At 40.5% G+C, this 6426-nt stretch overlaps 1 pseudogene; it reads left to right on the plus strand.

Annotated features, from left to right (window-relative positions):
• The first annotated feature begins 243 nt into the window (after window positions 1-243).
• Window positions 244-6426, plus strand: part of LOC123482556 — a 12255-nt pseudogene continuing 6072 nt past the window's right edge.

The following is a 6426-nucleotide window of genomic DNA, read 5'->3' on the forward strand; positions in this document are numbered from 1 at the left end:
TTAGTAGGTAAGTGGGAAATGCAACATATTGGATGCCAACCGCCGTTAAACCTCATCGAAGAAGAAGAAGAAGGGCAAAATTAGTTAGTACTTTCCCAGCGTATCACGGGAGGAGGCACGTCTGAGTTGAAAGGTTAAACGCAGTTGCGCTCGCGAGCTTCGTTTCTGTTTTCACAACATAACATATTTTTATATTTTACGAAACGTTGTAAAATTGTTCAAAATATCCAAGCGCTGCAGAGAATGCTGGCCACAGGAGCAGTAAGATGATTACATATGTGGTAGCTTGGTAAGCGCTAGCTAGCTGGTTTAACAATAGCTGGCATAAGGCCCTGACTTTGGCCAGTACTGTTGCTAGCTAGCTAATGCTAAACTTGTTATAGATATGTTTTGAACCCCTCTTGTGGCAAACGTTTGGATAATACTTGCATTTGAATGAGCCAGCTACTAGCTATGGTAGCTAACTATTATTTGTGGGAAAGTTACTGTAACCTTACGACAGTAACGTTAATTTACATATTGTTGATTTGTGTTAGCTAACGTTGGTAGCCAGCTCACTAGCTAGTTACCTAGCTAACTCATTCATTCATAAAGGTGGCAAGAAACACATTGTTAACCCTGTTGTGTCGTGCCCCCAATGGCAGTAACTGGCATAATTCAAACACAATTTCAATTTAGTTCACGATGTCCACACTCCTGTAAACAGGCTGTAACCACGGCTCTACAAGGATAGGGGAAAGATAATACAGTGGATCAACGAGTTGTCCAGCCCTGAGACTCATGAGAATGCCCTGCTCGAGCTCAGTAAGAAACGGAGTCCGTGCCAGACGGCTCCATGCTATGGCACTCATGTGGCACAATAGCTGCTCTCCCTGCAGTAAGATCGTGGACATCATTCGCTGGCTGGGGTCTCTAGCAGGATGTAGCATGGTTTTCCTCTCTGTGAGTGTGCCGCTAAACTTGATGCTGGTGGGGATGATGATGACCCTCGCCTTACTCTCTCTTTCATAAATAGGAAATTGTCAACATCTACCCCTTCAATAAACCCCCCAACCCTCACCGGGCACCAGTCAACAGAGTTTGATACGCATTAGCACTTGCAGTGTGTGGCCTCTCATCCAGAGACACGTGGGTCCCTTGATTTTCTATCAACATGATTGAATTGTACAGTGCACTTAACAAAAACTAACAGAAATGTTTAACTTATGTACTGTGTTGTCTTTTACAGACTGTGCGTTGTGGCAGCACACATTCCTCTATTCCTTCACCTCCTCTTACACACTGTCAGCAAAACACGATTCTTTGAGTACCTCCACTCACCAGCCTAGGAGTCATCAAATATAATGTATATCATTTTTTGTGGTTTATTGCTATGATGCAATCGTCTTTTCTTCACTCTCTATCTCACTCTCTGATGTTGTCATTGCTTCAAGTAATGAAATTATCCAATTACTTTGATAATACAGTATGTCAATAGTGTTATAACTTTCTATTTGATTGGCAGGTGCCTTGGTCAAAATAGAGATGAGCAGGAAGTGATAACTTCCTGTTGACGGCCAGAAATATTTCCCTGTGCCTTCTCGTATTAATGGAGTCTGGCAGTGAGCTTTCAAAACGTGCAAATATACTCCATTCTCCATGTATCTCTATCTCTCTCTCTGTAGCCCTCGCTTCTGTATCGCTCGCTTCCCCCCTGTATCGCCTCTCTATCTCTGTGTCCTCTCTCTCTCTGCCTCTCAAAGATAAATGTATTTAACCTTCATTTTTTGTCTGACAGGTAGCAACTTTTATACTACAGAAAATACTCCTTGATGACAGGTGGGCATGCATTTGCCAAACGCATGAACGCTCCCATGTGGCCATGATACTTGTAAGTTCACAAATAACCAATATTCAAAATATTATAATTTTTAGACATTGGTTGCCTCCAAAAATGATTGTTTTTTGGATACAACTGTCTCTTTTTTCAGGGCAAAATGGTTTTCACGCAGAGCCCTCCGCTCGCTCGTTTTGAAACATGTTGTCCGCTGTTTTACTCTACGCCGTAGACAACCCAGGTATTGAAATCAACTCTTCGACCCGCTGTTGTTTGTTCATTTAGCTCATGCGTTCAATCATTCAGTGGTTTTGAAGGTTTTCAGGAATTACTAAAAAAACAATATTAGAAATGATGTTGTGAACTCTGAAAACAGTGATGTGGTATGGTTTATCTTGATAAGATCCTGCCGCTGATAGTGGTTACTCACTATCATAACTAACATGACTTTGTTTTTTCCTCACCTCTGGCCTCACACCAGAGCCCGAGGAGGCCCTCCGTCAGTGTCTACCAGACCAGCTTAAAGACAATTAATGCTTTCCCAGGTCCTGAAGGATGACACCACCACCAAACGCTGGCTGGCACAGCTGGTGAAGAACTCACAGGAAGGCCAAGTCACAGACCCCAGGGATCCTCTCTGCCCACACAGTAGCTTTCCTCACCTCTCCAGCAGGGTTGCACCAATTATGGTAACTTTCCCATGATTCCCAGGTTTACCAAGACTTTCCTGGATTCAGTATGGAATAATCAGAAAATCTGGGAATTTTCCAAATGGGATTTATGTAAAACCTGGGAATTTTGACAAAGTTACTAGAATTTTGCAACCTTACTTTATCATGTGCAGCTGCACTGAGTGACACCCACTCAGCAAGTACCCAGCTTCCAGAAACAGGAAAAAGCAACCAGTTTGAATGACAGACGGATTCATAAAAGGGCCACTTATTTTTGTGAAGATGTATTGAATGAAAGCCCTCTATCAGCCTTTTCTTTTACAGTATTTCTATTAGATCAATCTGCCTGCCCATCTCCAGAAGTGTATGGATGCATTTTCACTTGGTCTCAAACTATTAGTTATATAATTTTTCTCAAGGACATTTGGAGTCTCTACTCACTAAGTGTTCTGAAATTGAAGTAGACGGCACAATAAAAATGTTACACCTGACATGTGCGATACTGTTTATGTGGCATGCTTGCTCTGATGTGCAATAATGAATTGTAATAACATGTTACAAAGTAACTGCTATGTAGTTACATGGATGTGTTGGCTGATATACACACATCTCAAATAGGCTAGTGTATGAAAATGAACTGAAACTCGTTCTGTATTGTGTACATTACAGAGGTTGCTGCAAGGTAAACGTGTTGGTGTGCTTCACAGTGTTGACAGACAAAGGGACTTCCCATTTGAGCCTTGGCCCTGTCTATCTATGTGAAAACCTGAGCTGCTGCAGGGTATTATTGATGCTGTGGAACCTGGAGTAGTAGGAAACAGTCAAGAGGGGAGACTCGTCAGAAAATAAGTAATATTTAAACTGTAGAGGTAACTCCAGCCTCAAACACAACCTTGTTCTCTGTCAATGGCAAAGAATGTGAACTTTATTTTGAGTAGTGCTCGTTAAGCTCTTGAAACTCCCCCCCTCTTGACCCATCTTCTAACACGCAGCAGGTGAACTGGAGAGACACATGTTTCATGGCCAAGGGCTTAGTAACCTAAGTGAAGGGACTGTCTCTAAGAAGCAAGGCAGGTATGGTTGGTTCAGGCCAAGTGTACAGGGCCTCAGAGTTTGGCCAGGGAGTAAAATGATCCATAGGTTGGTGTGGACTACTCAGTCATAATCATATGAGTGCCTATTGGGAGGCTGGCCAAAAAAAAACTGACCTGATGTGCCGAGTGTGAGGGTACTGGATCTTTGATGAGTACGGTGTTGCTTTTAGGTAATTGGCCCTGTCTGTTGATAGCTTGTAGTTTGCGGTGTTCACTTGGGCTCATTGCATCAGGTTTAATGTTTGAACAAATCTCAAATAATATAAAAGTTAACATGTTTAAGTTCTGTTTTATCTTAAACTGTGTATACAAAAATAAGCTCAATGATGTGTGGCATACTGTATATACAGTAGAGTAATGCTGGTAACATGAGGTTAGTGTTTGGGCGCATGGCCCCAGTTGTTCAGTTTGGGGCACCTACATAATCTTTCAACTTTATGGATGAATAGTGCCTTTTTATTTATCAAAGGAAGACCAAAAATTTGTTGCTGAAGATAAGTAATAACATTACATTTTGAACTAAAGTTGGCTCAGGTTACTTGATGTTTGTACAGCCTATTACATTTCAAACTGTGAATTCATTTAAGTAAAGTGGACCCTTTGAATGGAAAACTAAACAAAGATTTTGAGAAGGTTGATGAATGGGGGAGGGATAGAGTGGAGGAGGGAAGGGTGCAGTGTGTTGGCGACTGTGGTTGACTCAGTAAGGATCAGCTATCCCTGCCTGCCCCTCGGCGCTCTACAGCGGCATGCAGAGCCAGAGCTGACCCAGACAGACAGGGCCAGCTCCCTCCCTGTCTCTGCCAAGCCAAGCACAACCACAACAGGCACAGCACCCACCTGGACCCAGCTGAGATGCCTCCATCGGGTGAGTCAGTAGCTACCCCTCTCTCCACCTGCTGTCCTTATTCATGTCTGTCAATACATCTATTCCGCTCTACATGTTTGCTAGCCTACTGACTACAGTATGTAGAAAATAACTTGACACTAAGATAAGCCCAATTAGTAACATCATTTAAATGTGTTGCAGGGTTTTGGTGAGGATGAATTGGGAATTATTTGGGAGACATGGGGGTGTTTGAGCTTTTTTGAACCCAGTGAAATGATGTGGTAGGCTCAAGGGCTGTATCCACGCACTCGCTGCTGGCGCCGTGCATAAGAAAAGTCTTAGCCGCGGGTATATTGGACATGCCTTATTGCTTAAAATATAATACAAAAAATTATATATATATATATATATATATACACACACACACACACACAGTATGTTATATTGTGTATAACTGTGTCAGTATGAGAATAGGGGACAGGCAGATTTAAAGAAGGTATTAACAACAGGTAACATGAATAATAATGAAACTCTAATTGCTAAACATACAGCAAATAGAACAGCATAGCGAAGTGATGCTTGAGTGTTGTGATGTATGGGGGGTGTGTTATGAAATACAACAACACAGTTTTACAATGAAGCATTCAAATGAGATTAATCAAATGGAATTGCTTTGCATTAACTTTTATTGCTTTTGCTTGGAAGTTAAAGGCTTGAGAGGTGTGTTAATATGCAAACCAACTATATACCTGCACATTGTTTAACAAACGCTCCTCAGTGAGGATGTATCAGAAGTGTTTCATTTGTTTTTGGGGTGTGACGTTGTAGTATGAACGGCCAGTGTGAGATCATTTCCTCGTGTCCACCAGACATTATTTTAGGATGGGTTTGGAGTTCACTGCAAAGGTTGGATTATAAACTATTTATAATATTAAAATTACTAAATTGGTATGCTATGATGTGTGTGAATGGGAATGCCATTCCAAACCATGGCAGAGATGAAAAAAATATGACTCTTCTGCTGCCCTCAGAATTCCACCTCCCAAAACAAGGAGAAGAGTACAATTTCATAGGACTGACTACTCAGTGAAAACATGATGCAGCAAAACAGAGCCGGGTGCTTTCCACCCGGCTGGTACAGGCTGAATGGAGGAAGTTAGATGAGGTTGACAAAGAGGCTGCTGATCCTGGGTTTGGTGTAAAGTGCTGTGCTCAGCAGCATTGGGGTGATTTCATGAAACAAGTTTTAAACATGTCTGTAGCAAATTGAGTTACAAAACATGATGCATCTGCAAAATAAACTATAATTCTGAAGACTAAGATGTCTAGTTTTTATTTTATAAATCTAAAAATGCTGAATTTTTGTAATTTTCACTCCAAATTCTCAACACTTAGATGCGCCCAATTCAATTATCAGGTATTTTATAACATTTTACTTTAGAAAAAAACGTATTTGAACAAAAAAACACAATATGATGCGTAGTTTGTCATAAATCATACAACAAACAGAAAAAAGAAAAACAAATAGTTGAAGTTTACATTAAACTATATATCATATTTATTATCAAAAAAACACAGTGTCTGTTGACATGTTCATTACGTAAAACGTTTTTCAAGTTACTGTAAAAATCGTACAATCAGTTTTTAAATAAAGTTTATTACCTATGATACATCATCTACAGTGAGTAGTCCTTAGATAGCAAAGTAAATATTGTTACATGCCTTCGTAGAATGAGGTTTATCAAAACACCAATCGAAACGGCTAAAGCTCAATTTGGGGAAAAGTTGAGAACCATTACCTTACCAACATGGATGCATGAATGGACTTTAGTGATGTGGTCAATTGTTTACTGTCACCTATTATTTGAGATTGAGCTAAGGGGCTTATTTTCAAAACACAATTCATTAACGTAATTTAGGTGTTTTCGTAAAGAGAATATCGGGTATAGTAATGGTGTATAAAAGGAAATCATTTATTATAGACCACTTCTTAAACATATCCCAAGACCGCTTTTT

Source organism: Coregonus clupeaformis, chromosome 35 (genome assembly GCF_020615455.1).
Source record: "Coregonus clupeaformis isolate EN_2021a chromosome 35, ASM2061545v1, whole genome shotgun sequence".
NCBI classification, from domain to species: domain Eukaryota; kingdom Metazoa; phylum Chordata; class Actinopteri; order Salmoniformes; family Salmonidae; genus Coregonus; species Coregonus clupeaformis.